This window comes from Peromyscus californicus, unplaced genomic scaffold (genome assembly GCF_007827085.1).
Source record: "Peromyscus californicus insignis strain IS unplaced genomic scaffold, ASM782708v3 Scaffold_16__1_contigs__length_79575227, whole genome shotgun sequence".
NCBI classification, from domain to species: domain Eukaryota; kingdom Metazoa; phylum Chordata; class Mammalia; order Rodentia; family Cricetidae; genus Peromyscus; species Peromyscus californicus.
The window spans coordinates 27,461,417-27,488,061 of record NW_026294458.1 but is presented as its reverse complement, the minus strand read 5'-3'; the positions used below and the strand labels follow the sequence as shown (position 1 = coordinate 27,488,061).

General features: G+C 41.2%; 1 protein-coding gene and 1 long non-coding RNA gene across 20 annotated transcripts in view; one reads left to right on the top strand and one right to left on the bottom strand.

Annotated features, from left to right (window-relative positions):
• Zbtb20 (zinc finger and BTB domain containing 20) overlaps positions 1 to 26,645 on the bottom strand; it is a 786,974-nt gene that overhangs the window by 107,517 nt on the left and 652,812 nt on the right. For 5 of the 19 annotated variants that reach the window (XM_052740708.1, XM_052740711.1, XM_052740724.1 and 2 more), the window contains one exon: positions 26,377 to 26,581. The exons of the other annotated variants lie outside the window; for them this stretch is intronic. The gene's annotated coding sequence lies outside the window, so the exon portion shown is untranslated. The remainder of the gene's footprint in view (positions 1 to 26,376; positions 26,582 to 26,645) is intronic. 19 annotated transcript variants of the gene reach the window in all.
• LOC128112044 (uncharacterized) lies at positions 16,007 to 26,367 on the top strand. The gene is made up of 3 exons (XR_008218826.1): positions 16,007 to 24,638; positions 24,741 to 24,786; positions 25,648 to 26,367. It is a non-coding gene; the product is annotated as an uncharacterized LOC128112044 (long non-coding RNA).

Sequence of the window (26,645 nt, the reverse complement as noted above, 5' to 3'; positions counted from 1 at the left end):
CAGCTGGATCCAGCTATATTCTAATTGTCATATGAAAACCTTAATTCAGGGACACATCCTTTAAAACAATGTATTATTCAGCAACCTTAGGTAAACATGCAATTTAGGAGTGGAAACGAGGCACACAGAGACAAGTAATCACAGATACAAAGCATGCTGAATTTCTGTGCCATGCACTTCACACCCCAACTCATCTCGCAGGGAAACTACAGAAGGGGCAGAACCATTTCTATTATGATAATTCACAAAGGGAGGCCATATAGATATGCATGCTAAGTCTCTCCCCACCTCTCCATTTACATGCCAGGATTTCAACTCTGCCACACTGAGTCCCTTCATTTAGCCAATTAGTCCTTCCAACTTCACGTAATGCACGCCAAGAAGAAGGAGAGATAGAAGTGCTGACGTTCACTGCTTTGAAACTTGCTATTCTAATGCCAAAGCTGCCTCTTGAGCAATTTCCAGAATGTATTAACATGGGAGCAAAGCTCTATTCCTAAAGACAGGGATCACATTATGCAGGGGAGCCCCCTTCAACATGTCACAATTGCACAGCATCTCTCCCATCCCCTGCAAGACCTTACAGTTACAGTCAGTATGGGCTCAAGTTTATGGCTCTTACCAGGCAAACCTAGGAGGTCTTCCTGAAGCAAAGGGACCAATTTAATGATAGTTAGCAAGCAAAGCACGGCACATTTTCTAGACCACAGATTGGCCAAATCCTTGCATTGTGGTGCTGAAGAAAGGCAGTCAAGGTCCAAAGCAAACCAGTTTCTCAGTTCTGATTACAGTGATGGAGTCTCCAGTTTCATGCTTTCTCCTTTCAAATCCACTAAGCCTAGGCTCACTTTAAATGATTTTTATTCAACAAACACTCTTGTGTTTTTCTTGATATTAAGTTGAAAACAGTTGCAAAACTATATAGCTGTGTTTGTGAATGTTCTTTACACATGTGCTTCGAATAGCAGCAAGTAATAAAGGAATCTCTGACTTACTTGAAACCATTTACTATGCTGCTAATCATCCTGCCCACAGTGGTAGGGATTTTAATATTTCTCCCTGGCTCTCAGCAATGGATTCAGGAGAGGAAAAGATGCACAGAGAGACAAGTAATCATAGCTACAAGCATGGTGAATGCCTCATCAAGGAGACCGGAGGGGGCAGAAACATTTCTACTACACGGTGTTAGCCTTTTCTACTAAGATTCCGTTCTCTGCTTTACTTGTGATGTGCAAGAGTGGTTTCTGGAGTTCTTGACTGAGGCAGGGAGGCACAGTGGAAGGAGCACTTAGCTGTGATCACAGGCTCCAACCTTACACCCTAGCCTTTCTGTAAGCTGCTCTACTTTCTTGGACCAAGCCACCACTTCTCCTTTGTAGGCTTCCTTTCCCCCCATATACAGTTTGGGTGGTAGATGAGTTGATCCTAGAATGTCTGCTTGCCTGCCTTCCTTCTTTCCTCTTTCTTTCCTTCCTTCCTTCCTCCCTCTCTCCCTCCCTCCTTCCTTCTTTCCTCCCCTCCCTTCTCTCCCCCTTCCTTCCTCCTCCTCCTCTTCCTACCTCTCCTCTTTGCTTTTCCTTCCGAAAATGCTTAAAATGGCTTCTTTCTCTGCCCTTGCTACTGCAGTTGAAAACCTTGGCTCAAATCCTCTTTCAGTGATCCCCCCAGCACCCCCTTTAGTATCTCCTGAATGTGCTGTCACTCACAGCACCATCTTAGGACAATGGCTTTTCTTCTTAGTTCATACACTCAAAAGAATCATTTTACTTCATCTTTTCTCATAGCCCAGGTAGGTTAACTAAGTTAACTTTGGTTAAAACCTCCTTTTCAAAATGGCTGTTGCTAGCACCTCAAATTCCACATAATAAGGATCATTTGTCTTTATTTTTAAATTATTCTGCTAATTACACTATGTATAACCATAGTCCACGTCACATTCAATGCCCAATCTTTTGCTAAAGATTCACATTTGAAAAGATATTCCTTATATATAGCCAACTATCAAATCTAGGAATTTTCCTAGATGCATCTGAACTAAAATATACACCTTCACTATTATCCTTGGCTGGCTCTGCTCATATTCTACCTAGGCTATGAAAACTGCCTCCTCACCCTAACCATATTCTCCATGGTCTGACTTCTGTCACTCTGTGCTCAGTCTCCAGTAGATTCCTAGGCTGCTTTGCCCACTTGTGAATTCTAGACTCCCTGCACCCCAAATCCCCTATAAGCTTGTTTGTGCCCCTAACCTCTCACCATTGGTGCCACCTGGGCCCACCTCAATATAACAGGTGAGTCACCGCTGCCTCTGGCTTCTCCTCTCTGAGAGTGTATTCTCTCCATCTCTCAACTTTTCTCACATGAGCCTACATCTATGGAATAATCCCTCATGCACTGAAGAACATCTTCCTTTCACTCAAATTACAACTCAAACTGCACTTGTGCACACAGATTTCCATGATTACTGCTAGCTCTCTAAATCAAGGTAAGAACTACTCCATCTGCCTTTCTATGTAGCATTTACAAAATACACAGTGCATTTTAAATGTGTATTGGAGTTGCTTATAAATTAATGAAGGCAGGAAAACATATAGTGGGCCCTCAATACCACTCGACTATTGGCTTGCAATTTTAGTTTTGATTTCAACTTAGTGTTTAAAACAAACATCAACCTGCCCTGTTTTAACACTTTAAGCTGTATAAAGCCATTTAAGCCTCCTGATTTTTTACAACTGTCAACTGTTATGCACACTTCAGGTATCAGGAAACACTTGTTGAGCTGGATGGAGGAGGCATCCTCTTAAACAGTTTACCGACTGATGTAGGAGCGAGCAATCAGAACAAGGCGGTTAACATAAATATTCCATAATGGCATCTAAGTGCAGGAAAAATAATACTGAAATGAAAACTTCTCAAATTTAGCTTACCACCTTGCTTAGCTTACCACCTTGCTTACCATTGTATTGATAAAAAAAAAAATTCTTACAAGGCTTTGATTTTAAAACACTGAATTTACACATGAAAAATTAGACACTAGCAATGTCTAATAGCCTGATTTATTCCTCTGTAATATATCTGTCTTGAGAACATCATCAGGAATACACCAAAGAAATATGTCCCTCGCGGGATCAACTATATAAAAAGACAGAACACATCATCAGCACAAAAATCATTATCCATCTAATTTCCCCCCTTCTAGATGGCTCCGGTGAGCCCCTCGATCATTACTGACTAGGGTTAAGATAGACCTTAATGGATTAATTAAGCAAGAGCAGGCCTGCACTGCAGCCCAGCGGGGAGGAGGTCCTGACGGAGAGGAGGCAACACCTCTGTTCCTCTTCCATTGCCATGTGGGAGACTGGCTTCCCCCAAGGGCTGTCCACACTGTAGTGTGGTCTCCAGAATGAGACCGGCTGTGTGCTTTCTGAGTCTTCTCACAGCAGGTATCAGAGTCTAGGGCCTGGGTGTTTACTGAATTTGATCATAAAGAAACAAAATGTGAAGACTTAGTCAGGAATGTGGGAGAGCAGTTGGGAGAGAGGGAAGGCAACAGAGGCAGAGTGCTCATTTGGATTATCCAAAAGCACCATCCAGGGCAGTCACTGTCCTTTGGATGCCGAAGTGATTCTGAGCGAAGACCAGAGCACAGCAGATTCATGAAAACTAAAAGGAAGAGGTGCCCAAAGTCATAGAGTCATCTAGCACAGGGGAAATATATACATCCAAAGGCAGATGGTGACATGGAAACTTTCAGAAGTGTTCCTTTAAGGAGGATTCAAACGTAAAAGGAGAAAAAGATAAGTCAAATGCACAGTCTAGAGTCTTTTTCTCCTTGTAAAAAGGACAGAAAAAGGAGCAACTCTAACACTGAGCCACACTGGCAGTTTACACTCTGTTCCATGAACCAAATCAGCATATTAATGACATGAAAGCCTGTTCATGATGGAGACAATCAGGCTCTATCAGACACAGCATTAAATATGCAGGCATCAAAGGGAAAAGCAAGCCAGCAGAAAGGACTGACTCTGGACATGGTGAGGTGACCGAAACCCACCGTCATCAGCCTGTAGAACATCCTTTGAGTCCAGAAGCCAGACAGGGACTGGCAACCTCATTTCCACCAAAGAAGTGCTGCCCCCATAGAGGCCAGAGCAAGGGACTTGGTCAGATTTCAGTCTCTTTTGCATGGCATGCCCCTATAACCTCAGCCTTGGGGCTGGGGACTGACAAGAACTCCAGAGGGTTGCTGGCTAGCTAGTCAAGTCAAAATTTTGAGGAACCTTGCCTCAAAAATGAGATGGAGTTGGCAAGAAAGGTGGCTTAGAGAGATGGCACCTGTTTCCAAGCCTGATGACCTGAGTCTGATCCCTGAGACCCATGTGGGAGAAGGAGAGAACCGACTCTCAGAAGTTGTTCGGGCCCCCACTCTCATACCTTGGCACAGGTGCCCCCCAACAAACAAATAAATAAATAAATAAAATAAGGTGGAGTGCAATGGAGGAGGATAAGTGATGATAACCTCTGAACTCAATATATACAAGCACACGTGAGTACACCTGAACATACATGTGCATACAATATACACACATATGCACCTCACTACATACACAGATAACTAAGCACTTGCAGCTGGCACGCAGTCATTTGAGTCAGTCCGTACAGTGCTTGCTGTGCGAGCGCGAGGACCTGAGTTCAGATCCCAGCACTCATGTTAAAGACATGTGCAGCAGCACATCTGGAACTCAGTGTTGAAGAGGCAATGACCAGGAGATCTCTGGAGCTCACCAGCCAGCCAGTCTAGCCTAATGGATTCGTTCTAGGTTTAGTGAGAGACTCTGTCTAAAAAATGAGGGAGAGAGAGATCAAAGAAGAAAACTGATACCATTATATGTAATCTTGCTTGCACCCAGATATATAAATGTATGCACTGCGCATGCACACACACACACTCTCACACACATACAATATACACAAACTCTCTCTCTTCCTCTCTTACACACACACACACACACACACACACACACACACACACACACACACACCCCATAAATGAGTTTAAGTTTCTAACCTCTTAGTGGAGTCCATTTGTGATTTTTACAGTAAGGAAATACTTGCTCTATGTTCAACAACAGCACACTTCCCAGAAGTGCATGCCATGTCTCACTAGGGCTAGCATATGGAATTCTGGAGTTGAAAGGGTTTCCAGACGAGGTGATTATTTAGTCATTCTGTAATGAGGAAATGGAGGACTTGCCAATGGTCAGAGAGGTAAGTATGCAGCTGGCAATCTCAGCAGCAATGAGTTCAAAGACAGATTAGGAGTTATCAGAGATCTGGTTGAATGGTGTCCCTATGGCCTTGTATTTAAACAATGTCTTATTTGAACAGTATACATACATACATAACATAAATATGTAGAAATGGAGAGGTATGTAGATACAGATATATATGTATAAAATATATTCTGGGGCAATAAGCATTGGAAACTGTTCCAATTGTTATTATCATGGCCAGGAGCTGCTGACTAAATAAATTTGTCCACTCAACAAACATTTGTTGAGCCCCAACTTGTGTAAGTATTATGAAAGCAAAACCATACAATTAGACAGATTTTGTTCTGTTTAATCAGAATTCATAATAGTTGTTTTATATCTTCACTATAACTACCTCAGTAGCTATAGACAATTAATTTCCACTGGATTAATACTGGTCATGATCATTATTTTTGACTCATGAGGGAAGGTATACATTGTGCTTGTATTTGACTCACACTGGAAATGATCTTGGGAAGTCTCTGCTCCCTCAAATCTTAAGGATAAGCTATTGTTGTCAGCTGTTCCATGGATTTGGACGTGCCTCAGCACCTACCCCAGATCCACTGCCCTGCCCCAGAAGCTCCAGAGCAGAGCTCTCTGGGACTTGCAGCTTTGCTACTCCTCTGCCCAGGCAATGTAGGTCAAGGTGAGAAAGACTGGGGGCAAAGCAGGAACCCTGCTATAGCCACTCTCCAAGGCATTTTGCTTCCAGCTATACTGTAGTATATGGCAGAGAACAATGGCTTCCTTGTGATAAACAAAAGTTCAGTGGCTAAAATCTAATGAGTATCATTAACTCAATCTAGTTAATGAGAAAAAATTACTAGTGGTAAACTTGAGATCAAAGGCATGACCACATTCCCCAAGCATCCCTCAGAGGGAAAAAAGGATGGAATGGTCTGTGAGCACCTACCATGTTTCAGGTGCCATAGACTGGCATACATGTCACCTCATTTAACCATCACAAAGACCTTTCAGAGCAGCAATGGTCACTTCCCTTTCTTCAGGCAAAGAAACCATGGCACACTGGGACTGTGCTTGATTAGACTCACAAATCTAAAAGGTAATTTATGGCACTCACATTTGGATCAACATTTGACCTACACAACTTATATTCTTTGCCAAACACTACTCAAGAGGAAATGCAAAGATGAAAAAAATATATAAATACCACTGGTGATCTTTTAAGTGAGCATCTATTTCACAATGCTAATTTAGTGCAGAAGTTAGCATAAGTATAAACACACATTTCAGACATCTTACCATTTAAACCTGCTAGAGCATGAACACACTAACATTAGACCCACCCAGAAAATTCAAGTGACTCATGTTTAAAAGGTAGTTTTTTTTTCAATTCTATTAGATACTTTATCTGACACTGCAGAGTTATCATGGAATCAATGCTTAAGGACATGCAAAACAAACAAACAAACAAATAAACAAACAACTCCCCCAAACAAACAAAAGAAACCCCCATAATTCTCCAAAACCTGTAACAAAAAACCTGTGACAACCTTACAAAACTCAGACCCATTAATTCTGCATTCAATACTAGTAAATAAAGATTTGGTTTCAAAAATCTTTGAAGGTGAGCACATCCAGGTGCCATCCAGGGCTGACATTTTCGTCTTATCTACTTACCCTGTCTTTAGTAAAGCATAGGAAAGTAAAACATTTTAGTAATCTTCCACATGTAAAGGCCTACAGAGAGAGGCCATCTAAAATGACCTTAGATCCCTTGATTATTGGTAGAGTCCCCTCTCCCATGAGCACCTCACTCAGAAACAGTTTCAAATGTCCTTATCTAGTTCCTTGCAAAAAAGGAAGGAAAAGAAAAAACTGGGAAGGATATAGAGGAAGAAGGGGGAGAGGACAGAAAAGGATAGAAAGGATAGAAAAAGACAGAAAAAGAAAAGAAAGGAGTGTAGTTCTCAGAATGTTCCAGAACTCAAGACGGAAAAAAAAGGCACTTTGAAGCGGATTTGACAGTTGTACCCTGGGCTCCAACCATGATGGCTGTCCTATTCAGGGCTACAACAGACAGAGCCTCTGTGGGCTAAAGAAGGAAACTGAACAGGGCTGGAGGCTGTTTCTAAAGAGCCATCCAGCTCTTTCTCCACCATGTATGAATTAATTCACAATTATCCAAGGAACACCATGACTGAGTGTGGAGGCGTATGCCTGCGATCCAATCACTTGGGAGGTTGAGGCAGGAGGACTGCTGTGAACTCAATGCCATCCTAGGCTACTAATAGTGAGTTGAAGTCCAGTCTGGGTATGTAGTGCAACTCTGCCTCAAAAAACAAACCCAAAACAACAGCAACAATAACAACAAAGAAATATTACAGACTTCCAGGACATAATGAAATTCATGTAAAAAGTCATTTTAAGATGAAATATAATGAGCTATTTGTCATTTATTAGTATGTTACAGGCCACTATTTATAATTATTATCTACTTAGGACACCATGATGGGGCACTGACACTTGATAATCAGGAGTTGACAAAAGAAGAAATCATTTCAATTGCTTTGCTAAAGAGTCAAAAAGGGAATGACGTAAACAGGCAGGCTACTCTCTAGCAATCAAAGGGACACACGAGCGATACCTAAGATCAACAACAAAAATGTCAACAGCCATGTCCTATGACTCCGGGTATTTGCAAAATTTTTCCACCATCAGAACAGAGATAAAAACAGGCCTGGCAGATATGCAGCGTAGCCTTTTTGATTAAATTCATGGCTGGCGTTCCACGGATTCACCATGTTAGAAACAGCACTCCCAGAAGCTTTCCGGGCAAACTGCACAAGGGGAAAGTGGCCAAAAGGAACGAATGGCACCCAGAGCCTGAGTTCATCTTCTGCCGTGGTGATGGGCTAGCTGAAGGCCACGAGAATGAGGGGTGCGCAGTTCATCTCTTTCTAATACAGACAGCACAGGGGGGCCACACACTTGTATGCTGCTAACGTGAAAGTCCCAGCGGAGACGTTAGCACTCAAAGACATTAATGTGGATTTGGGACACTCCCTGAAGGATTTTGATTCCATTAGAAAAAAAAAAAAGAGAGAGAGACAGTGACAGATATAATCCTGCTTTGATATGTTTAATGCCATTTAAAGAGAAACTACACCCATTTACCCCAGGCCAGGACACCAAGAGTTCAAAAAGTGAAGTATCATTTCTCAGTGCAAAAAAAAAAAAAAAAAAAAAAGCTTGGAAAATATTATGTGAAAATTAGTCTGGCATGCGTCTTTGAAATTTTAGATTTCTGGGATGAGCAAATGGGTACAGTTTTCTTTTAACTGTTTTTGAACACCATGTGTTGAGAAGAAAACAACAGAATGGCAATTGCTCATCCAAAATGCTAACTTGTGGCATGGCGCAGTCAAGATGGCCCGCCACAGCCACAAGGCAGGTGCACGCGATGCTTCTCACTTCAGTAGTGCGCACGCCACATGTCCCTGCCTTCGGCAACCTCTTGCATTTGCGTTTGGAACCTTTTTGAAGGGGGACAGTAAACATGACTCAACAGAATGTTAGCTGAGGAGCGATTGGCTTCCTTAGCTTGCTGCTAGACAGGCTCGTGGAAGAAGAACCTCCGACAAACTAGAATAATGTGTCTGCTGTGTCGCTTCCTGTGACCCAAGACCAGGGTACCAGCTTCAGATCACTTTGTGCAGATGGAATTCAGTCAGGCTGGAGAGCAAAGAGGGAGCTTTTGTGTTTAAATCAGCTGCTTCATTTGGACTGAGGTCACAGTTAATGGCAGGCATTACAGATTGTCTGCACCTATCCTAAAAGCCTGGAGGGATAAAACCTTCACCTGTAAGTTTGAACCATAGGATGTACAAAATTATTTGTGTGAGATGCCAAAGCTTCCTAAATCTGGAGCTATGAGTCTGATGTGCTTTTTCTAGGAATTAAAAGGTTACTTATATAGATAGCTGTGTCATCCAACTACTTAACAGTCCTGTGAAAAAGAGAAGCCCTCCCTGTCTCACCAAGAAAAAGTAATTTTTTATCTGCCCTGTGGAAACCCTGAGGAGGAGGCCAAATTATAACTCAGGACTATTTCTGAGTTCAAGCTAAAATTCTAGGATCACTGTGTTATTGGATAGACAAAGTCTGAAGGTAAAGAGGTAGTTGACACTCAACAGGACTATGACAATGAAAAGCAATGGAGAAATCCTTGCCTTCTTATTTTATTTTATTTTTTTGTTTTTGTTTTTGTTTTTCGAGACAGGGTTTCTCTGTTGTAGTTTTGGTGCCTGTCCTGGATCTCGCTCTGTAGACTAGGCTGGCCTCTAACTCACAGAGATCTGCCTGGCTCTGCCTCCTGAGCTTCTTCGTTATTTTAACTAATAAATCAACAGCCATTCATTTAAAAATCTACCGTGTGAAAATATCAAGAGTCAGGGAGGATGCTTGGCTACTGGCTATAATTCCAGCTACTTGGGAGGCTGAGGCAGGAGGACAGCATGAGTCTAGGTATTTAAGATTAGTTTCAGCAACAACAGAAACAAGGCATGTAGTAGTGGGAAGAAATGGCATCTATAAGCTATAAATTGGAAAGAAAATGGAAATGAAAAAAAAATGGAAATGAAAAATGAAAAAATCTTACACTTTACAGATCTAATTGAATTATGATCTCTGTGGGCTAGCTTCTGGGTAGGAAGTTATGGAGTCCAGAAAAGCAAATTTGTTGCTCAAAATTCACATGCCATTGGTAATTCTATTTATTCAAATTACAATATTCACAATATATTTTTTATTTCTTTAAAAAAGATTTATTTTTAGTATTTTAAGTGTGTATGTATATGCCTGAAGAGGCTTTTGATCCCCTGGAGTTGGACTTATAGTTTTGAGCTGCCTGACATGGGCACTGGGATCTGAACTTGAGTCCTCTGCATGAGCAGCAAGTGCTTTTAACCACTGAACTATCCAGCCCTTACCTTGTCTGATGATACATTCTAGGGAGCTATAACTATGTATGTTTATGAGGCATAAGATAGATGCAAATATTCACTACAATAGAACAGGTATGATCAGTGTCATGTGCGACATACAAATAAATACTTTAACTGTTGAGAAGAAGTAAGCCTTCCTGGTTATGGGTCAGCCCTTCAGCAGACACACTAAATAGGTAAATACACAAAAAAGAAGGCATCCATATCAAGCTATGCTAACTACCCATCAGCGCACATGGTAGGCTGTATAGGAGAGATGCACAGGCACCCCAAGAACCTCTCATAGTGTGCAGTTCCATAGTTAATGTTTACCAAAGGCAGGCATGGGTAAAGTGAAAGTCACCTGAAAGCCGGCCAAGGCCAGTGTGTCTGCATCAAGTCTAGAGAGTTATACAATTATTAATACCATGTTAGAAGTCGGCATTCTAATGACATCGTTTTCTTCCTGTGCTGGTGTGAAAAGTTCATTCTTTTACCCATTGAAGAGTGATGGGAGGAATAATTCAGGTCTTCATCTTTTCAAATGAGGCAAATACTTTGCCCACGTAAATTGCCCTTGGTACAGGTATCAAAATGTCTTTCAAAACAGTAACAAATGAATTCTCCCTGATATACCCTAAGAGAATGAGTTGAGAACCACGTTCCCTGGAGGTAACGTCAGTGGAGTTGGGGAGGGGAACAGGCTGAGATCCAAACAAGAAAGGCAGAAAGAAACAGAATTCAGATGTCCTGGCTTCTAGTTCTGTTTGTTTAACAGATTCACCCTATTTCTAGATTTTTATTCCTTATGAACATTTTGTCTTTTAACGTCTTGAAGAATGGCCCCCACCCCCGTGTGTCTGTGTGTGTCTGCACATGTCTGTTTGTGTGTAAGAGAAGGGAGGATGGCATTGCTGATGTGCTTTGTAAAGAATTCAAGGTTGTCTGGATTCTCGAAGAATGCAATTGGAAAAAAAAAAAAAACACCACTGTTTCTTTGATTCTATGGTGCTTACATTTGGGCAGAATTTTCTTTTTCCACCCTCAAATACAGTATTTGAGACAATCTGCCCACAATGGAAAGCTTTTAAAGCATCAAAAGTGTAGGCGAACCAAATCAGAATTAATCTCTGTGAAAATGGAGACACCGGTACATAGAAAATTTTAGAGAAAAAATCCGGGAAGCAGACAACCCACAAGAAGGTGTCGGAAAGGCCTCCCAACTCTGTGGAGTAGGACAAGCAAGAAACACGAAGGCTCCAGGAACTTTGTGCTTACATACAATGTGGGGCTGTGTCTAGTTGCCTTGATTATAATTTTCTCTATGTTCTGACTGCAAGGACTCAGTACAGACCACTAAAGGGAAATTCAGGCCTAACTGTGGCTAAGATGAGTTGTCCAAAGCTCATAAGACTTGACCTGATCAATCTTCAGGGTAGGCAGCAGTATTTTTATCATAGCAAAATATATATGTTTTACTGGGAAAAATAACTCTTTTAAAATTACAGTTTTAAAAGCAAAATGGCAGAAGATAACTACCATCACCTTTGAACACCTCAGCACCTGCCTGGCACTGTTTTCCTGTGTGGATTTTTCTCTCTGACTTTATTTGGTCCTCTTGAAGGATGAATGTCAGACACAGAGCCCATTTTCTATTCGGCAATCCTAAGGTTCACAGGTTGTGTGAACTTCCTTGGCCACAGAACCAGTAGGGGCTAAGCTAGGATTCAAATACGAGCCACAGGACACAAAGACTGTGCTGCACACCATGCCTTGCCAGGCCAGACTCCATGTGCTTTTCATGGCATGAAATCAGTGTTGGGGGAATTCTGCCCAGCATCTCTGGTTAGCAGAGTGAATCGCTTTTATCATTTGCCAACATGTCATGGAAAAAAAAACCAAAACAACAAATTTTTTTTTTTTAAAAAAAACTCCTGGCTCTAGATTTCCTATCAACCACCTGAAGTTTGGCTTGGTTACATATTATTTGAATATCTGACAATCTTATAAAAAGTCTAACGAGAATAAAAAATTTTTCATTTATCCTAGCTTTTACATTAGTTAAAAATCTCCTATTCCTCCATAACAATGTGCCTGGGGAACTCTCTAGCAGCCAGAAATGCATCTGAAAATGCTGAAAAGTCAGAATTTGGGCCTATAGACTGACTAATGTTACCAGCTGTGAGTCGGCCTGAACACCAGTAATATGATATTTCCTGCTACAATTTGATTTGGTTAAAATGTGTTTGAAGTTCACCCTTTTATTAACTAGAATTACCACCTCCTGTAACTGGAGGGCCCCTGAGAACAGGCTGCTAGTGCAATCCAACCTCGCAGCCGTCAATGGTGCATTTCCTGGCAACAAATACTATTACATTGATAACTACAGAAATAGGTCCGAATGTCTTTTCAATAGCTGCTGATGTCCCCCTAATGCCCCGCAGTCTCTCATGCTGGCGTTTTCTCTGGGCCTGCAGGAACAACAGCTAGTGGAGAGAAATGGCAAGAAGAGAAGGCTGCCTCCTCTCAGCAGAGCCCGCGACTGTGGAGAAACTCCAGACGGTCGGGGGAGCCCACAGGCCCCAAACTCAGTTCTACTGCTAAATCTGATGACCTGAAGAAAAGCCGGATTCCCCTGAGCCAATTACACTCTCAGATGTAAACAGGACCCCCATCCCACACCAAGATGACTGACTTCAAATTTGTGAATTGTTACAGTTCGCTGGAGGCCAGAATCTTGACAAAGTATTTAGGTTTTAAACTTATTTACAGTATTCTTATAGCCTTACCTACTAGGGCCTTGGCTATCTAAAGTACAAACTTACTTTCATGTAAAATCCAAAAGTAGTATTGTGGCTTATTTTTCATGGGAGACCCTCAGTAACCATCCAGGGGTTGATTATTTACCTACATTTCTTTTTTCTCCTTTCCTGGGAAAAAAGGCTGCCTTTCTGAGTTCCTTCCTCTCTGTGTCTACAGTGAAATGGGGCAAAGTGAACACATCTACTCCCATGGAGGAAAACGACTAAGCCTAGGCAGTCTAGTTTGGCTCAGAAGGAACAAGTACTCACTGCAGGCCAGATGCCTGCGATGCCCCTCGTCAGTGAAGTACATTTGAATCTGTAGCACTTTGGAAAGGCAAACATCTCATTGTGTGGTTAAGGCACGCATGTCTCGATGCTTGGCTACTTCAATCCCAGCAATTACAGCAGGGGAAGGAAGTTTTGAATTGAAACTGGGGGTGGGGGGGGATCGACAGTTTGGGGACAAGGGAGTTGAGGGAGGGAATCAGGTAAGCACAGGACCCTGGGCTCTGCTGGCAAAAGAGAGAGTGACAGGGGTGGTCAGGACCAGAAAGGACTTAAGTATTTTTTGAGTTTTTGGTGGGGGTTTCTCTGGGTCTGGTGACCTAAGGAAAGCCTCACTGGGGAAGCCATGGATTATCTATCAGCTATGCATTGGGACTTGCAGTGTTGACTTGGTTGTGTTGTTCCTGGCCAGGAAGTCAGTAATCATCAAAAGGCTTGCAAACTTCAGGGGAGGACAGCTAAACCCAATTTCGTATGATTTAAACTAGAAAAAACCTACCTGGCCCAGCATCTCTCTGTTGGGTTCCTCCTATTTTCTTTCCTTTTCTAGAGGGAGGAGAGCACTGTGTGAAGAGGAGATGTAGAAGGGGGAGGGACGGAGAGAAGCAGCAGCTCTTCCTAGCTTTGGAGTCAGTGAACCAAGCTTTGTGTTAGGTCGGCACCACTCTGGGTCCTCCAGCAACGTGGGCATTATTAGTGATGGCACGTGACAGGAGGCTTCTGCGGCCATGGGATCTTTCCCCCAGCTTTGAGAGCTACTTTCTTCTCTCAGTTATGCTTGGAAAGTGGTCAGGAGCCGGCCATGTGTACTTTATGTTTTAGGAATGGGGTCGACCTGTCTTTCCCTCCCCAGGGCAACAGGACATACACTTGACTGGAAGTTAGGAGGCCTGAATATTCAGAGAAGGCTGCTCCTGTACTTTGCAGGGTCTGGTCCAGACCTTATGGTTCTGTAATTCACAGACATGAAGGGATGTCTCACACTCAGCAAAAATTATTCTCACTAGGCCAAAGAAAGAAGCCCTTTAATAACACCAGTATTATTGTTTTTAATCAGAGTGATGAGGGGCTTAAGAACAGATGAGGCAGGAGGGGTGATGAGGGTAGCAGAGGGCACATAACCAGCCAAGGCATGGAGGTGGGAGGGCAGCAGCCCAAGGTCAGGACTAGAAGACCAACTTTTTTTCACAAGACTGATGTATTTGATTACATGATGGCTAAGATTTACCACAGATAAGATAGCATGAGTGCAAGATGCAGTTTTTAAGTTTTCACTCTGATGGCTGGTGCCTATTTTAATAATAATGCAGGGCAAATGCTTTACTACCATGATATAACTACTTCTCCAGGTGTTAGCCTTTAGTAAAACAAACAACCAAATACCTCACATCTCCAAAACAAGCAAGCAGGCAAGTAAACAAACAAACAACTTGGCTCAGGCAACTACGGAGTTTTTGATTATGAACTAAGAGCACCTTGATCATAGTCATCTTGAGGTGTTTGGAGGAAGGAAGGAAGATGGGTTCTTTGAACCACATAACTTGGAGAGAAATCTTCAAAGAGTTTAACAGGGGAGTAAGCTTCTGAAGAATCAAAAGAGGGGATCATTTTCAGTAAGAGAAGACATGTGACTGATACTTTCAGTCGGCATGCCAGGGAAAGATAAATTCCAGGCAGGCAGGACCTGCTACTTAATTTGTAGTGCTCAGGGCTAAATGCAAAATGCAGGGCCTTTCATTAGAAATTATTAAGAATTTCAAGAAAGCCACAGTGAAGCATTAAGTTGAGCATGGAGCCTGTCCAAGCTGGGGCCTTGTGCAGCAGCACAGGCTGGACACGCATGAAGCTGGCCCTGGTTCTAGTTACTGTTTTAAACCAAGGCATTCTAGTCCCATTGTCACCAAGACTCAAACTTAAAAACACTTACCACTGCTCTCAGAGCTCTCAGGTAACACTGCCTTCTTAGGATAAGGCCCCAGATGGATTATCCAACACGGACTAGAACAACCTGGGGTCTTGCCTACAGATCTGATAGATTAGGAACGCACTGGACTCTGCTAGATTTGTTACCCACCAATCCTTACTTTGTCATGATCTCAGGATACCCAGGACATCAATGTCTGGGAACTGAGAAAAATTTCACAAAAACACAAACTAAACAGGCAGAAGTTATTACAAAGGAGCCAGGTTTCCTGGATGCAAGTGCTGATTTCTTTCTGGCCTTCCCTTGAGCGGGTCTTAGGCGTGTGCACACAGGCTCAGAAGCACAGGTGAGTTACCACAATAACTCTTTTCAGTTTGTAAAAATAGAGGAAATAGGAGAAGCTGCTCCCGGCCCAGGAGACACTTGCTTGTTTCACTAACAGTGTGCTTACTACCCTCTCCCTCTCCTCTGCTTATGCTAAGTTGGAGCTATGACTTCATTCTCCACGGAAGTTAATTTCTCTTTCCTGGATGCTTGGAAGAGGCCAGAGGACATGCTATTAGAGGGTAGCAGTCATGACTAAAAAAAAAAAAAAAAGTCACATTTCTTTATCTTCACCTGCCCTCCTCAGGTTATCATTCCAGTGAGGACTGACGGGGGGGGGGGGGGGGGTAAAGAACCAAGACCAAGATGAATGTCAAGAGAATAATTGCAGTATGGAGTATAATGAACACAGCCTCTTTCTCAGCCATCCTAGGGGCCTTACATATACTGAGCCTGACTGTTGTTGAGATAGACCCACAGCTTGGGCAGATATTGGTAGGTGCTGATGACACTCCTGTTCTTTATATCTATGCCTTCGCCTCATTTTCTAAAACATGTTATCTGAACTTTCCCTGAGGAGATGAACAAATGTCTTTTCACCTCAGATAGGACACCAATGACAAACCAAAGAATAGATTTCACTCAGGTCTAGCTTGGTACACGGATGTGTTTAATTAGGGTTACTTACAGGAACATGGGCAGCATAGAAGAAAATGAAAAAAAAAAAGGAAGAAAATGTCTCATTCCCAACAACTGTTGACTATCTACACCTTCTCAGGAAGGGATGGGGTACCCAGGAACTATCAACTGTCTGTCCATCAATCCCTGGGGAGAAGGACAGCCTCGTGAACCTCTCCTCCCCTCTGTGAGCAAAGTTACTGGATCCAGTCTTAGGCAGGTCTTTCGTGGGTAACCACAGCTGCTCAGAGTTCACTAAGGCAAAGGCTGTATCATGTCTGGGTGCAGCATATCACAACGACTAGCTTACTCTTACAGCCACAATTAGACTTTGGTACTAAATCAACTGCCAGATCTAGGATTTAAGATTTTCAAAGTTAACTGTTGGCAAAGTTTGTCTTTTATTTTGCCCAGTGGATGTGTACTGTGCTCGGTAAGGCCACTAGGATTCTTTAGTCTAGGGAGACGTGTTTGGATCTCTGTACTGATGCCCACTTTCTCTTTTGCTGAGGTGAGAGGGGCTCACTCATCATTTTCAAGTGTTTTAACAATTGGTAATTAGCAAAGGAGGTCTTAAACTTTATATATTAAAGAAAAGTGACTGGCCTTCACAACAGACACACACAAAACCCTGATTCATTTAAGGTGATTCTCCCCTGCTGTAAACAGGAAGTGTAACATGTACATTTACATATGTACGCACATCAGCCTTAGCAATAGTACTGTGAAGGAGATGAGGGTAGATGGTTTTCTAGTTGTTTGACAAATACACTCTCACACGGACAGGAAGGTAGCGCTGGGCAAATCCTATAACACTGGCTCCTCTGTCGTTCTGCTCTGGAATTGGAGCACCATTGTTTCTCCTGACCTGATGTAAATGCTGGACAGTGTAATTTTCCTGCAAGCATGTTTTACTATTTATTTCTCCCTCTTTCTTTCTTCATGTCTGAGACTGTATAAACTACTGGTAATTGTGTTTGTTCTTAAGTTTATGCTTGCTTTTTATGAGATATTACAGATTTTAGCCTTTGAAGAGACCATTGGAAAGGAAGAACATCTCTAAAATGTAGAATTATAAATAATGCTGGGACACTTTGTTTGGAGTAATGGTCACTGTATAGTTGATGTTGGTTCCCGAGATGTGTTCCAGCCCCTTGTCCTGAGGTCTGACGTGACACAGGAGGAAGCAAAGGCTTCTCTGTGGCAGGCTGTGCTCATCAACACCCACTGTTCTCCTGAGGTCCCAGGAAAGGCCCGAGCAGTGTCCTACCTTTCCATTGAACTGCTTTAACTAGGAAATGCCCTCACCTGGGTGTTAGGGCTGTGCCCGATCAGCCCTTGACCTTACATGGTCTATCTTGGCTCAACTCTCATGAAGGCAGGGATAGGCTATTTTGAAATTATGTTAACTCTCTGTTACCTCTTCTGTTCTAACTAAAAAAGCAAAACAAAAAACCACCTATAATTTCTTGTTATTAGTGTCAACTAATAACATCTAGTGAGTGCTTAGGAAATACAATTTTATTTTAATTAATCCTAAATGTAATGTAATAATGACGGAAAACCAGTAGAGAAAAAACATAGAATGATTTTCGAAGGTACACCTAATAAATAAATACTTAATTCTGAATTTACTTCCATCATTCCTTGTTTGTTTCCAAATGGCAACAATTTAGTTACTTGTGCTAATCTGAAAAAACCAGAATCAAGACTGTGAGTTTCTTTTCTGATGGTAGGACCTGTGACATTCTCTGAATCGTGACAATGTTTGAGTAATGCCTGCTACGTGAAAGTGATTCTCTTTAAAGGACACTGCCCTATCAATCCCTCTCCATAGCTGCTTTTGTATGGAACTCAGGCTCTACTCCGACTGGGGCTGCACCTTGGCTGTCTGTTATTCCATCAGGTACCCTCTTCTGCAGTTACTGCTCAGACATGCAGCGTGTGCATTTGGGGGTGGCACACAGTGGACCAGGAAAGGCTACGGAGCACTGTTGTACCGGTGCACGTATTGTAAGGAAGTAGTTACATCGCAACCACTTTGCTCTTTTATATTCCAGGCAACACACTGATGAATATAATTCATAATGAACATATTCAACATTTTTTCCATCAGTTCAATACATTATTCATACAGATCAGAGATGGGAAAGACTTAGTAGGTAGATTATGGAGTGCAGACCTCTTCTTTGCACTTTCTTTTTCTTCAAATGTTGATACTAGCTAAAAAACCAAAACCAAAACCTAAGCCAAAACCCACCCATAATTACAAAATAAAATAAAACAACAGATATATAAGGAAAGCAGAAGGTTCATAGGCTTTATAAATACAAAGGAGAATTCAGAAGCCTGTAATCTGGCCAGGCTGTGGGAGAGGGGAGTTTCTGTCTTTTCCTAGGTAGAAGGCTGAGTATTGCTGACTCTTCACAAGACAGAGAGGCCAAGAGAGAGGAGTGCCACTTTCTGCTCCTGAGGTTGCAATTCATAAAGCCTGAGTTTTCCGCCAAGTGTTCACTGTCTGACTCTGCAACCTGGTGTGGATTTAGGATGCAGGTACTACAGATAACTCTAGTTAGGACTCCAGGCACCGATGAGAATGATGAAGAGAAGATGTATAAATGAATAGAGTTAAAACCACTAGAGGATGCTCCCTGGGATTATCTGTACTATCAAGATAGGAAGACTCTGCAGATGCTCCTGTCTCTCTAGAGGAATAAATGCATGCATTTTAATATTCCCAGCAGCTGGTTCCTGTTGAATGCCATCAGGATGATTCAGCCACCCACCAGGAACACCAGGAACAGCAAGTGCACACACAGAAATCTGCAAAACTTTTTTCTTTTGATGCCAACACTATTACTCTGGCAAAGTCGAAATCCTTCTTTGAATTACCAGTTTCCCTAAATGTGACCTTGTTTCCCTCACAACTAGCAGCTCACACTCACATAACAGGAACGCTGGCAGATTAAAAGGCAACATTCTTCCTGACTTGAGCATACCCTGACGTCAGCCCATCCTTTGCATGCCCACATCATCTACTTCGTTTTCATTTTCTCACTGTTCAATAACACCTTGAAGGACCAGCATCCATATGCACTCAGTTTCCCCAGTATGCTGCTCTCCCTACATTCGAACCCTTGCAATTAATGTTAGTTCTATCTCTGCCTTTATATACTTCAATTAAAAAATCATTTTCATGTTGTTAGTGTTTTTTTCCCTTTCACAATATGTGGTTACATGTTTAAAAAAACAACAACGTATAGGAAAACTATATTAACCATAAACCTCATTAATAGAGAATTACAATGCCATATTTTGGACAATTAAAACTTCCCTACTTGCCTCTTCAAATTTAGCTACAATTAGACCATTAAGGGAAGAAAATGCCAAATATGACAGCTAGAGTTCACTAAGCCTCACTGCTATATTTTCAGGTCTCTAAAGTAAAATCTAGGGACATTCAGCACAGAGTCAGGTGCTTTCAATGGCCATGAAAATATATGGCTGAAGAGGGAATCTATAAATGTAATGAATACACAATTGGCTTATAACAGATGCAACCAAAATTATATTCAAGATCTTGACCTGCTCTCTGAAGTGAAAGTTTCTATACCAACTTACAGACAGAGCTATAACAAGATCATTAATCACATAAACCATGAACACAAGCAGACACTTCTGGGGATGCTGCAAAGAGCCATCCTAAGTGGTTGAGGTTCTATGGGGAACCTGAAAGCTAATGTGGCACACAGAGTCCACAGTGAACAACACTGATGTCTTTGATGGCGTATCTGGAGCCAGCACTGGCCATGACCACCACTGTCCTAAACCTCCAGGAGAGAATTGAAGAGGGTTGTGAAGGAGGAACAGGTACAATATGGGCTTGTATAAGGAGAGCCTATACATTTTTTCATCCAGATCCTATTACGTAAAAGTCATTCTGTACACAGACAGATAAAATGCCGAACTCGATTTATGGCTTTAAGGATTATATTAATAGGGAAAAACCTAGAAGTAGGGCAATAGTAGTGATAGTACTAATAAATTTGATATTGAGTAGTAACCATGGGCTACTCATTATGCTAAACACCTTATAGATGACATTTCCTAGAATATAATATTTATATATATAATATAATATAATATAATATCCAAGCAAGGTGGCCATTATTTCCTGCTTACAAAGATGAAAATGAGGCTCAGTAAAATTATGTCCATTGCCCCAAATGATAAAGAATTGCCTTTTACTTTACCAACTCAAAGTTGATATGAAAGAGAATATGCCAAGAGTCTGTAAAATACACACGGTGTCATAGAAGGGAAAGAGGGAGAATTTGCCTCTCTTTGGGACTCTGAGGAGGAAGGGATGAAAACATGTGGAGCATACTTAGGAGCCAAGGAGGGGCTCAGCTTGCAGTATCTGTCAGCTCAGGGAATCAGCACTGCCTGATTAGAACTCAGACCCTGTTGAGCAAACGCACAAGCTGGACAGCAGATTCACACGGAGGAAGGCCCATTTCTTTTGAAAAGAAAGTTGTTACTACCAAGTTCTTTCCTCTCTTTTTCTTCTCCTTCTTTTTTTGTTTTTGTGGGGTGAGGGGAGCAGTGTAAACTCTAGAGAGCCCCTAGGTCTTGCATGGTGCTTTTCTATCATTTTCCAAAATACAAAGGTATCCTTGCCATGCAGGCTTCCCCCTTCCTCATTTAAGGTGAGGTTATTGCTACTAAGAAAGGAACCCAGAGGCCTTGGTGCTCTCTTCTTCAGTTCCTTCTGGAACATCAACCCTCTCTAGCTCTACAGAGTAGCCAGGGAACTTTCCTTCATGTCCCACTTTTACCCTTCTCACTGAAGAGCAAGATGTCACTTTGCCATGTGTAAGTTTTCTTCTGGGCAAAGTTAGTGGTTTGATCTCAGAGAAAATTACTTTGTTAGGCCTCTGATCCTCTGTAAAGCCCACTGTTCTTCACAGGAACCAGGGTATAGCATCACTGGTCCAGATAAATCAGTGCTTCATTTTCTCTATTGTAAGCTTTCCCATTAAAATTCTATTTTTCAAATACAAGACACACACACACACACACACACACACACACACACACACACACACGTTTGTAAGAAGAATACAATTTACAAGGCCTTACATCAGACAGTCTAACGTTCTTTCACTGAGATACTTTAGGCTCTTTCAGTCTTTGAGATACAGTGATGCTGGTTCTATGATGCTGATATTTGCTTTTGGACACGTAAAGCTGAGCTTTTAAAATTTCAATCAACAGCATGACAACTGGTTCATAGCAGTTACACTCCTATGACTCTTTAAGCAGATGTGCACAACAGCTCTTTCCAACCATCATCACCCTGGACAACCAAAGTTTATGATGTTACCGTAATTCCCTGGAAGAGTTGAATTCTGTTGTTGATTATACCCTATAGAAAAGTCCTGCCTCTCTATCCACTTTTACAATTGATTGACTCTTCTTTTCCATATCTGTTAATTCTGTTCCCAGCCACAAGCTTTAAACGTCTCCACTAACTAATCATTAGCCCCTACCCTCCTGACCTTGCTCATTGAGTTCACTCTTACTGATGTAATCACACATGCTTATCTGTAGTTACGTTCGTCATGGTGCTTGTTAGAATTACCATCATTCCTACTGTACCTCAGTTCAACCAAATTAAATGTGTTTGGACTTGGTCATCTTTCATTTCTTCAGATGATTTCAAGTAGATATGTTATTTTACATGATCAATAAATATCTTGTCAGTGAAATGATATACTGATAACAGGTTGCTAATTAGGAGCAAAATCTTAAAGACTAGAGGGAATTTTGTAAATTCAGATACTGGCATTTCACTGGCATGCCACAAGTTCAAAATTTCTTAATGTTAACTTAGTCCTTCAGAGTAATCTATTAAAGCAATAGATATAATATATTATATATAATAGGTATCTATGTATGCAATGAGTTCCTTTTTAGAAGGAATATTAAATCTGATCCACACTGACCATTCACTGACTTTCTGATGTAGCCTAAAATGTTCCTTTGCTTTAAAGCTTTTTTGGCTAGTATAGTCTAAAGACTGTAGAGTGGCAGTGTCCTTCACAGACAATGCACATATCTTTTAACTTTTGTTCGTTTTATGGTCATGGTGTGTGCATATATATAAATAAATGCACAATAGTTTAGCTTCAGAAATGTTTATCCTAAACTCTAAAAACGTAGCTTAACTAGAACATTGGATATCTGGCCTCTCCTCATTGCTGTTTTGCTATAAGGCTCTGAGTGCCGCCTTATAAAACATCTATCCATTTATTTGCACGTTTAATCTGAAGTGTAGAGTTTCAGGACTGGGAATGGGTTGCAGGTTGTTCTCTCCTGGTTATTTTTGGCTTTAAGAACATTGATCACTTTATCATTTTCTTGTGTTAAACTGCTTTAAACACAGCACAAATGTTATTCTCATCATGCCAGAAATGGGTTTGGAATTGATTTTGAGTTTCCATTAATTTTACTCTTCCCTCTCTGTAATAAGTTTTTTACTTGTTTCAATTCCAAAAGATACTTTTGTTCAAAAGATGTGGGAGAACAATACTTAGGGAGCCTCAGCTGGCCCAGGAAACTCAGATGTTCTACTTTACAGAAGCGAAGTTACTGAATTCACTAGCACGGACTTTGCTAAAATTCGTGAAGACTCATTCATCTGAATGCAGTTTCAAGGGCTTCCTCCCTCTTCTCTCCACAGAAGTGCTCAGCAAAGCATGCATCTTCTGAGAAGCCCGCCTGATTGGTCCGGGTTGGCACTGTTTCAGTGTTTGGCCTACGGCGGCTGCTTAGGCAGAATTTTGTCTCATCTTCCTGTTTTCCTGGAGTGTATCAAGCTCAGACACGTGGTTGCAAAGGAAACCCAAGTCCTTTAAAAATGCTATTTCTTCTGGTGGTAAGGCCAATGCCAGTTCTATTTTGGCCAAATGATCTTATCAAGATTTAACAAGAGATACTCAGTAACACCTCCAGTCTATGAGAAGACAGACCAAGGAAGAGAACTTATTACATCTTGCATACATATATTTCCCCTCCTGGTACCAGGGAAGGGTAATGTTCAAACTTATTATTGGTACTGAAGATAATACAAACTGACAAGAATGCTGTGGCAATTACTCATTTTGATTAATTTACGAAGAAATAAACAAGTATTTCTTTCTATATTAAAACAGACACTAGAGATCTATTTTCAGTCATTGTATTTTTGCTCCCATAAAGGCACCTTACAGGTCTGCCTTACCATCCACGGTGCTGTCACAATTCAGAATTTGTTGCATTTCAGCCAGATTCTCTAGACTAACTAGATGAAACAATTGCATTACAGCATTAAGATTCCTTTGCGGAGTCAAATGAAAGGGGAGCTGTACAGTTCAGATAGCTTGAAAGGCTTGTCACGAACACAGGCAAACACTGCACATGCTATATTTTTCCAGGTTTATAGTCCCTCTATGAAAACTGCTAGGTTTTCACTCCACACTTAGGAGTATTAAGAACCACAGGGAGAAATTTAGATAGGTAAGCCACACTTCCCACCCTACCCTTACTGCTCCCCTGCAGTTCTGTGTTCCCTAACAAATGCTCCATGTCTTTAAAAAGGGCCAGGAAATCTCTTCCTCCAACTCTACGGGCTTTGATTTTATGTGTGTATCATGACACACCTTAAAACAGAGAGTCCCACAGACTGCAGTGGGACGTTCATTTAAATCCAGACTTAGGGGGAAGAGCTCCATCTACTGAATCAGTTAGATCACAGTGTGCACCCTATAGTTATCCCCTTCATTACTTTAACACTTAGAAGCCCTGGAGAGAACAGACAAGTTACAGGCATGACCATCGAAACAACTAGTTGTGAGCCTAATGCTCTTTTGGATATTTCCCAGATGCCCTAAGCCCCCTTTCCTTTGTCCTTCCCAGTTTTCAAAGCTTTGTATGCTTCAATATAAAACGAAAACAGGATGTTTTGCTATGTGAACCATCTCTTGGAAGCAACAGAAAGCCATTGGCATTGAAGGAAAAGCCTTAGCTAGGTGAAGGGAATATGCAGGAAGAAAAACTGTCCCTGGCAGGTTGAATAAACTAGGAAAATGCAAAAACCCAGTAGCTTCCTTACTCCTCCTACCTTGTATGATTTCTGAGAAAGGCTACAGCCCCCTGGGCCGGCTCTCTGGGCTCTCCTTAGCTGCTGTGTTGCTGTGGCATTGGGAATGTGCTGTGGCTTCCTACGATTATAGGGAAATGCTTCACAAGCCAAAAAAGTCACAAACAAATTCAAAATGAAAAAAAAAAAAGCATAAAACAGCTGATTTTATTGGAAAAGGTCTTGGCATTTCCATGCATATGCCACAATTTTCTTTGGTAGTTCCTAGTTCTATGATCAGAAAAATTATTATGTCATACTTATTAGTGCCGTTTTTTTCAGGGTTGCTGATGGTACAGCCTGGATAAACAGACCCACGAGATACAAGGTAAAGATGATATCTCCTGTTTGAAAACTTTCTAGGAGATCACAGGTTTAAAAGTTTCTTTCTCAGAGTGCTAGTGACATTTAGAAACATATAGTCTCTCTAGATTAGAAAAGAATAAAAGAAAATCAAAATAAAAAAACCAAAAAACCACTTGTTAACACACTAACAGATATGGAATAAAGCAAGTGCTATCTGAATAAACTTAGCATTAAAATCTGCATAAAATGTAGGAGTGTGCAAGACCTATGAAATAGAAACTAAGGTAACTTATAAAAATATAAACCTGTTTAGAAGCATATGTGGATAATAATCAGAAGTAACAGTTTATTGGATTTTTAAATTACAGAAAAATGATAAAATAACAAAAGTTCACTAAATTTTTTCTTTTATGTAAAAAATTAATATAAATGTTAAGTGGCTTTGTGTGTCTTTTGCTGTATATGCAAGTATGCATGCATATGTGTTTACATATATCTGCATACACACACACACACACACACACACACACACACACACACACACACACACCCCTGCATTAAGTAATGCTGTTTGGCAATGAAGGGTAATATGACAAATGAAACGTTAAGCTGAATTATTTCAAATTGGGTATTAAAATTATCAGTAGGCTACTTATAGGCGCCTTAATATTTCTTTTTAGCACACTAAATTTTTGAATTTGATCTTAAACCACATAAAGAAAACCGAATTAGAAAAGAATTGCATATCAAAATGTATTTTGTTAAAAAACCTGATTATTTACATTTATTAGAATATTTAAAATTCATAAAACAAAAATACAAATACAAAACAATAACAACAAAACCCAAATGACTAACTAGATTTTTAAAAAATTCTTTTCAGTTTTGAGTCACAAATAAGTACGAGAAATTTCATCTTAGAGGGTAACTTGTTTGGATAGTTCTAAAAGCTCACAAATGAAAAAAAACCCTCCACCATAACTGTAACAAACAGCTAATGAAGAGCTCCATTCTAGCAAGAATCCATCAGAACTGCAAGCTGGAGAGGGACATTGCAGACCTGAGAGAGGACTACATGGGGCCCCACTGGACGGACGGAGTTATGGAGATGCAGCTTTCTGGAAATGGGAAGTGTCACCATCAGGGACAGCAAGGACTGCGCTGGGGCAGCAGCAAGGACAGCGCAGCCACCCAGAACACCTGGTCCTGTCTGCAGTGGAGGCCAAGTCAGCAAGAGGACAATCCACTGCTTTTGTCATTTTCCTCTGCAAGGCTGGCTTAAGGGAAAAAAAAGCTTGCACAAAAGATACATGTGTTCCTTTTCTGGTATTATTACAGGCCCACCTAGATTTAGCTTTCGATTCTAGATGAGATCAGACATGTTCAGACTAGCACATCTTTGCTTTGTAAGCACTAAGCTTCCAGCATTTTACTGGCAAATTCGAGTATCCCTAAATTTATGCACAATAGATGCCCCTAAAAATCTGCAAATCTTCGGTTTCAGTCAAATTCCTCATTGAGTTAATTTTTTTCTCCATTTACTCTACTAGTAATAAGCCAGAAAGTTAAGGCAGGCAACTCATATAGGAAAGAAAAGTTGAATAGTACTTACCCTAAGTACAGTGTGCAAGCCTTAGTGGGCAATTCACTTTTTCTCTATGATAGTTAGAAGGGTATCCAGGTCTGAACTCAGCTCTTGCCCCTTTCCCTTCTGGAAAACTGAGTAGACTCACTGAAGGTGCCTCAGAGAAGGATCACACAAATCGACAGCCTTACCTGTGGCCATCCAGAAGACTGCACTTGGTATGCATTTAAAACTATGAATAAAGTCAGAGACAGCGCATGCTCAGCAGGCAATTTAAAAATATTTATAACATTGTT